This window comes from Papio anubis, chromosome 8, assembly GCF_008728515.1.
Source record: "Papio anubis isolate 15944 chromosome 8, Panubis1.0, whole genome shotgun sequence".
Lineage (NCBI taxonomy): Eukaryota > Metazoa > Chordata > Mammalia > Primates > Cercopithecidae > Papio > Papio anubis.
The window spans coordinates 114,505,436-114,514,349 of NC_044983.1; positions in this window are offsets into that span (position 1 = coordinate 114,505,436).

Below are 8,914 nucleotides of genomic sequence, written 5' to 3' on the forward strand. Positions count from 1 at the left end.
TCAGGAGCACTTTGAGTCACTTACCCCCCAAAGGTTTCCCCAACTTCCCACATTAGGTGAAGATTCTGTCGTTCACTCTTATGCTTTCCATATAAAGAAAAAAGTTTGACAAGGTCTTTTAGGCTGCCCAGCGTAAGGGCCAAGCCTTTATTTGGCCAATTTTCCAAAGTATATGTTATGGTGAGAAGTAGACCCCAGCTCTGGCGATGGAGGTCTAAAAGTAGATACCTATGTTCCCGTCTTTCTTTTCAGCTAGATTACAGATGGATGAGCTAGGTTTACCAAGTCAGATGCACGTGCTTCCAGTTTTTAATGAGACGCTGGCGACCCAATGAAGCATGGACAGAAGAGCATTTATTCTCAAGGAGGTGACAGTGGCTGCACCAACATCCAGTTTTAAGGGATCCACAGAGATAGTAATGGCTTTAGTACTGATGGTGGAATCCTTGGTCCAGTTCTGGCAGTGTAAGAAGTGCAAGGCACAGATTTTGGTGATGGGTGAAGTTGAGTGTAGTGTTCTCACTAGACTGTTTCTGTAACTTAATTGTGGCTGTGAGTTTGGGTGTGTATCTGACCTTATTCCTGTCCACTTTCTGAGCTTGGTTTCTCAACCTTCCTGCCAAGTCCATGAACGAATACTACATGTCTTTAAAATAAATTATCTTTCTGTTTAAATCAGCCAGATTCAGTTTCTATTGCTTGCAACTTAGAACTCTGACTGATAAAAAACATCCTTGCCCTTTACAACATTTACCATAATTTTAAATAAATAATGATTTTACTGATAACTACATCTCCCACTGCACTATAAGCCCGATGAAGATTAGGCCTCTGCCTATTGTATGCACCACTGTATCTCTAGTGCCAGACTTGTCACATAATAATCACAAAATAAATTTGTTGAATGAAAGAATAAGTTAATATGTGTACAACACTGTGCCTAAATGGTGGAGAGAGTAGGGGACAATAGGGCATACAAAGGAAGATCACAAACATAATCCTCCACAGGCCAGACACAGTGGCCCGTGCCTGTAATCCCAGCAGTTTGAGAGGCCAAGGCAGGAGAATCACTTGAGGCCAGAAGTTTGAGACCAGCCTGTGCAACATAGCAAGACCCTGTTTCTACAAAAAAATTTAAAAATTAGCCAGGCGTGGTGGCACATGCCTACAGTCCCAGCTACTCAGATGGCTAAGGCATCTTACTCAGATGGCTAAGGCAGGAAGATAGCTTGGCCACAGGAGTTTGAGACTGCGGCAAACCATGATCATGCTACCACCCTCCAGTCTGGATGACAGAGTGAAATCCTGTTTCTTAAAAAAAAAACCCTAAAATTCTTAACAGAAATTTAAAAAAAATTCTCAATAGAAAAAAGGTTATAATGAATTAAAGTGATTATACACAGACAGACATATACATATGTCTGTCTATATATACACATATATACATGCAAACTCATGTGAGCTGAACTTATGAGGTCCATTATCAGCACCTATGGCCCATGTATATATGTGTATATATATGTCTGTATAGTGTTTCTTTCCCTAGGCAAAGTTGAGCCCCTGTATATTTATATATGTCTCTCTCTATATATTTATATATGTCTATACACTATGTGTATAATCACTTTAATTCATTATACCTACATACATATGTATATATGTGAGTTTGCATGTATATATGTGTATTGATATTATATATATACACGCACATATGCGTGTGAGAGAGTGTGAGCTAATGAATGACCATTATGTAAGACAGAATGTGAAAAGTGTTGGAAAGATAGAAAGATCAAAAGGGAGAACAACAGAGGGCCTTTTGAAAGAGGTCCTTTTGAGGCAGGATCTTAAAGCATAGATCAAATTTGGATATTCAAAAGTTTAAGGAGGGAGTCTGGACAAAGGCACAGAGATCAGAATGTGTAGAGTTATGAGGTATAACAAGTTGTCCAGTTCTCATTTACTTAGGATGCAATGGGGAGCCATCAAAAGCTATTAGGAAGGAAAATGGCATGTCTAGGCTATGCTTTGATAAAGTCAATGTCACAGAACTATTTAAAATTTACCAGCAGATAAAAAGACTAGACTCAATGAAATTAGATATTTGAGAAAAAAAAAAAAAAAAAAAGAAGAGGCAATAGGGCATTGTTTTAAGTCGTAGGAATAAATGAATAGGACAGATGTATGAGTTATCAAAGAAGTAAGATTGCAAAGATTTGGACACTGGATATGAAAGTACAATAGAAGAAAGGTAGTTTTGTAAAATGAAATTAAAAACTGAATAACTGAGAATATGGTAATAGCAAGAAAAGAAGGAAGAAACAAAAGTAAAAAGGTGAAGTTTCATAGAGAAAGATAAAATAGACTATAAGATATATTGTATTAGTCTGTTCTCATGCTACTAATAAAGACAACCTGAGACCAGGTAATTTATAAAGGAAAGAGGTTTAATTGACTCACAGTTCCACATGGCTGGGGAGGCCTCACAATCATGGCAGAAGACAAAGGAGCAGCAAAGGGACGTCTTACGTGGTGGCAGACAGGAGAGTTTGTGCAGGGGAACTCCCATTTATAAAACCATCAGATCTCATGAGACTTATTCACTATCACAAGAACAGCATGGGAAAGACCCGCCCCTATGATTCAATTACCTCCCACCGGGTCCCTCCCACAACACATGGGAATTATGGGAGCTACAATTGAAGATGAGATTTGGGTAGAGACATAGCCAATCTATATCATATGTTGAGCTTAAAGTAGATGTGCATTCCAACAGACAATAGAAGTAGAGATCTGAAGTTTGAGAGAGAATATCAGAGTTAGGAGCATAGATTAGGGAGAGAAGCAGATAATGTCATTGCTGTCCCAGATTCCTTCAAATCCCTTTACACCATTTCTGTGCACTCATCTTTACACCATTTCTGTGCACCTGTCTCCCCACTTTGGTGTGGATTCCATTATCAACACCTATGGCTCATTTTTGGAAGACAACCTTGAGCTCTTGCAGGTGCACTGCCTGCATGTGCAGAGAACTAGAAGAGTTTAGAGTCTATGCTCCTCCTTCCCTTTCCTCCTTAGCCTTTGACAGTGATAGATAGGTGAAGATGTGAAGACATAAGAAAGTCTTGCATCAGATTGTGCAATACTGAGTCGTAACTTACATTCCGGTTTTTCTGCTGGATTAAGCTGACTTTTGCCTGAGATCATACTCTTGCCTGGCTTCCTCTCCCTTGTCCTGCTTTACTTACCGTTTTTTTGTTTTGTTCTGTTTGTTTGTTTGTTTGTTTTTTCAGACTCAGCACAAGAGTACCTCTTTAATCAATCCCTGGCACATTAATCCATATCTCAGGGTCTGCCTCTGGGGAGCCAGGCTGAAGACAGGGATTTGTTTGATAGCATTGATCAAGTCTTCTATAACGTCACTGATATTCTAATTTTTTTATCAACTATTGAAAAAGGACCAATGAGATTTCTAACTGTAATTGTGGTTTCTGTACTTTTCCTTGCATCTTATTATTTTGCACCATCTATTGTTAAAATTGTTATAAGGTGTATTAACATTTGGGAGTTTTAAACCATCTTGATAAATTGACCCTTTTATCATTATGCAATAACCTTCTTTATCTTTGATAACTTTCTGGCATTAAAACCCATTTAGCTTGATATTAATATAGCCCCTTGGGCTTTCTTTTGCTTATTTTTTTCATGAGATACCTATTTACATCCTTTTGCTTTTAATATATTTGTGTCTTTACATTTAAAGTAAGTTTTTCTGTAGATCGTATATAGTTGTGGATTGCTTTTTATCAAAGCTGATCATCTCTGCCTTTAAATTGAAAATTTGAAAGGAATTTGCATTTAATGTAATTATTGGTTTAATTTTACCATCTTCCTGTTTTCTGTTTGTTTCATATATTCTTTGCTTCCTTTTTCATCTTTGCATGACTTCTTTTGGATTAATTTTTTATCTCCCATGTTTCCTTTACATCTCCTTTGTTGACTTATTAGCTATAACTCTTTTTTTCTTGTTTTGTAATTTATTTAGGGTTTACAGTATGCATCTTTAATTTTCCACAGTCTAACCTCACATACTATTACACCACTTCAAATGGAGTATAAAAGTTTTAGAACACTACATGTGGCATTTCCCTCTCAAGACTTTGGTGGTGTTGTCATCATATATCATATTTTTACAGATATTGTAAATGTTAAACACACTAATAATTTTTGCTTTAATCATTGACAATAATTTAAATTTTTAAATTTATAAAATGTATTGTATTTATCCAAATACTTACCCTTTGTGGTCATTTTATTTCTTTGTGTTGATGCAAATTTCCAACTGGCATCAACTTAGGTCTGCCTGAAAGACTTTATCATTTCCTATAGTGCATTATCTGCTGCCATCAAATATGTTCTGCTTCTCCATCTCTGAAAAAGTCTATATTTCATTGTCATTTTAAAGGACATTTTTCCTGCGTATAAAATTAAGGTCACAGTGTTGATTTTCTTTTAGCAGCTTAAAGACGGTCTACTCTCTTCTTGCCTAAATTGTTTCCTATGAGAAGTCTGTTACTATTCTTTTCTTCATTGCTCTGTATGTAATGTGTCTTTTATCCAGTATACTTAAAGATTTTCTCTTCATTATTTCTTATAGGCAATTTGATTATGATGTGCCTTGGTTTTGATTTCATGTTTTCAATTCTTAAGATTCATTGAGTTAATTCAGTCTCTGGGTATAAATTACAACAATTTTGAAATCTCTCAGCCATATTTTTCCTGTGTCTTCCTCTCTTCTACTTCCAAGACTCTAATTACAAATATATGAAAACACTTGGCCCGGCACAGTGGCTCATGTCTGTAATCCCAGCACTTTGGGAGGCCGAGGCGGGTGGATCACTTGAGGTCAGGAGTTTCAGATCAACCTGGCCAACATGGTGAAACCCTGTTTCTACGAAAAATACAAAAATTAGCCAGGCGTGGTGGTGGGTGCCTGTAATCCCAGCTACTCGGGAGGCTAACGCAGGAGAATTTCTTGAACCTGGGAGGTGGAGGTTGCAGTGAGCTGAGATTGCACCACTGCACTCCAGCCTGGGCAACAGAGCGAGACTCCGTCTCAAAACAAACAAACAAACAACAACAAAAAAACACAATGTTATGCTGCTGGCTAATGCTCTGTTCATTTTTTCAGGTATTTTTTCCTCTGTGTGTTTCGTTTTAAATAGTTTCTATATCTTCAAGGTAACTAATCTTTTCTTCTGCAGTGTCTAACGCGTTAATCCTCTGCAGGTATCTTTCATCTTAGACATTGTAGTCTTCACATCTAAAAGTTGTTTGGATCTTTTAAAATGTCTTCTGTGTTTCTACATGATGTGTTCAATATTTACTCTATTTTTCAACATAAAATACATTTATAACAACTGTCCTAATGTTCTTTTTACTACCACAATCGACTATGTGATTTCTGAGTCTGCTTGTAGTGAATGATTATATCCTCACTATGTATCATATTTCCTGCTTCTTTGTATGCCTGGCAATTTTTAATTGGATGTCAGACACTGTGAACCTTATCTTATTGCTGGACATTTTTGTATTCCTGTAATATTCTTGACCATTGTTCTGTGGTTCGTTTGAATTATTTGACCCTTCCGATGCTTTTTATAAAGCTTTGTGAAGCAGAATGAAAGCAGCCTTTTTTTTTCTTTTTGTCTAAGGTTGACTTTGCCCTAATACTGAGGCAATATCCTTCTGAATATTCTATCCAGTGCTCCATTAATTAGGAGATTTTCCACTCTGAATGGTGGAAATATGAACTATTCCTGCTCCTGCATGAATTCGTGGGATTGTTCCTCTGCTCCTTTGGAATGTTTCTGCCCTGGCCTTGGGTAAGTTAGTCACCTTCATGTGCTAATCAGCACTCAGTTGAAGATTTAATAAAGGGGGCCTTTTGCTGGCCTCCCAGTGTTTATCTGTATGCAGCTCTTTTCTCCCTAGTACTCTGTGAACTCTAGCTTGGTTGGCCTCCTCAAGTTCCCAGCTTCACCACCTCATCTCATGGAGACTGCGAGATTCCACCAGTGTCTACCCTCCCTGTGCTCTGAAAACTCTCTCCAAACTTGGGAAATGGCAGGGCTCCCATCATTTCTTCCCATCTCCAATGGATCACTGTTCTGCGTTACCTGAAATGCAACATCTGAAACTATTGTTTCATATATTTCCTCTGGGATTTTAGCTTTTTCATGCAAGGAAGGTTAATCTAGTCTTGGTTATTGTATTTTAGACTGGAGTTACTTGTTGCTGTTTTTGATGATAAGGGAAACATACATATTCAAAGCGAAAGGCTGCGTATAAAGCAAAAATTGAACGTTGAGGAGAGAGTAAAGAAAATTAAGAATTAATTTCCTAAGAAAAATACAAAAGGGAAATGATAAAAAGCTGAGATGGGGCTCAACTTTGCCTAGGGAAATAAACACTTCTTATGAAACATGAAGTAGCATAGGAACAACGAAGAAGCATAGAAATTCAGATGCAGCGTTCATTTGGTCAGCTGATTTTACTTGAGTTTCTATTATATAATGTGAATAAAACTCAGCTGTTTCCTCCAGTGAGGAAGAGGGGGATGGAGGGGGGAAGAGTGAAGTGTGATTCCTAGCACGCTGCCTCCCCACTCCACTGCCAAAAAAGAAATCTTTCCAAATCCTCTAACTTCTGAGCTTTTCATATTCTTGATAGAAGTAAAGGGTTTATAGATTGTCTAAGGAGATCGCAGTCAGCTCACTTTAAAACTTCTGGTGGTCTGATTCAACAGCTCATGTTGGTATCTGATATCTACCATCTTCTGGTGTCTCCACTGAACTTTTCAATTTAATATCCTGTTACACAACACTAGCAAGGAATAGGAGACAAGTAAAAACACAATTTCAATTCAGTGAGATATGTTCTCTATGTGGATTAAGCACAGCAGGTTATAGAAATACACTGGGTGAGAGGTGGCCCACATAATCTTGAATGGGCAGAGAAAGGCTGCCAGAAAGATCTTGCCCTGTGACCCAAAAGATACAGGAAATAGGTTTAGGATATGGGAGTGGTAAGAAGAAAGGATATTCTGCAAAAGAGAGGATAATGTGTAAAGGTTGGAGGCAGGAGGTATTGAAGCTGTAGGTGGATCAACAAGGCTGGTGAGGTGGGAGGGCTCATCAGAAGTCATGCGCCAGAAATACCTTGAATGCACCCCAGGGCATCTGTAATTGATCCTGAGAAAAGTAAGGAATTGGAGGGGTTTTAAGTAGAGGGGTGACTAATAAATTTTCTGTTTAGAGATCATTCACATAGCAGTACAGAGAATATAAGAGAGGGAAATTCACTGTCAGAAGCATATTCCTTGTGAGAAGAGCATTCACTGTGAGAGGGATAGTCAGAGTCAGAACAGAGGGAATGGAAAGTGGATCTATTCTAGAAAATAAAATGGTAGAACTGCCAGAACCTGGTGACTGATTAAATATGTGTCATGAGAAGGAGGTACCAAGGGAAACACCCAGGTGTTTGTCTTGGATAACTGGATTGATGGCAGTGTTTTCAATGAGACAAGTATTACTGGCTAGATGTCCTAAAACTTCTTGTAAACTAAAAGAAACTATGGAAGGGTGGTACAGTCTAGATTTGTTTTTATTCACTGAACATAATGTCTACTTATGACAGGCACAAAGACCGGTAAAACAAAAGAAGCTATGGGATAAGAACTGAGAGAAATATTGCCAGGCATGGGGGTGGTGGGGGCGGGGGCGGGGGGAGATAAAAGGAAAACGACAACTGGGAATACCTAAGGCCCAGCCAAGGTTAGATCACATGAATTTGTAGTGGAACCAAGAGTCTTCATTATGACCTTCTTTCAGCAACCGTGGGCAGTGTGCTGAATGATTCACAGAGGGCAGATGTAGACTGTGGGTTGAACTCAAGCTGAAGAATAAGGAATGGTGAGAGTAAGTTTAGAGTCAAGTACAAGATAGGAAGTAATGTGAGACCAATACGAGCATCCCGAAAATGCCTTCCCATGAGCACATGGGTGGAGAAGCTAGAAAAGCTAGAATGGGACCAATGAGAGAATATGAGGGATGGTAGGGTTGATGGCCAAAGAATTGGGGATGAAAGAGATAAACCAATAGGAGACAGTCATCAGAATGTCAGCATTCAAGAGAATGGCAGCAGAAAAATTCCCAAAAATAAGGTGAGAATTTATTGATGGTAGCAAGTCATTTTGAGTCAAGATCGTTGAAAATATTGTAACGTGAATGTTGACATTCCATAAAAATGGAGTTCAAAGGAAATCTATGAGCAGGGTTAAAGTTATGCTGGAAGTCAGGAACCACCGGAACAGGATGGGAAAAGAGCAGAAAGGTGAAACTGTTAAGAGCTCATGGTTAGTGTCCTGGAGGAAGAGGCAGAGGGGTGGGGTGGAGTGGAGCTAAGTGTGTTTTCTTCCTTTGATTTTAAAGGTGTTGCTTTCACCTATTTGTTCTTGTATTATCAAGAACAAATAGGTGTTGGTAGTGATCGTAAGAGAAAAAAGCATTCAAGAAAAGGGTTCTCTTTCAGCTAGGCACGGTGGCTCACGCTTGTAATCCCAGCACTTTGGGAGGCTGAGGTGGGCGGATCACCAGGTCAGCAGTTTGAGACCAGCCTGGCCAACATAGTGAAACCCTATCTCTACTAAAAATATAAAAATTAGCCGGGTGTGGTGGCATGCGCCTGTGTTCCCAGCGACTCGGGAGGCTGAAGCGGGAGAATCGCTTGATCCCAGGAGGCAGAGGTTGCAGTGAGCCGAGACCACACTCCTGCACTTCAGCCTGGGAGACAGAGTGAGACTCTCTCAAAAAAAAAAAAAAAAAAAAAGAAAGAAAAGTGTTCTTTTTCAAGCAGA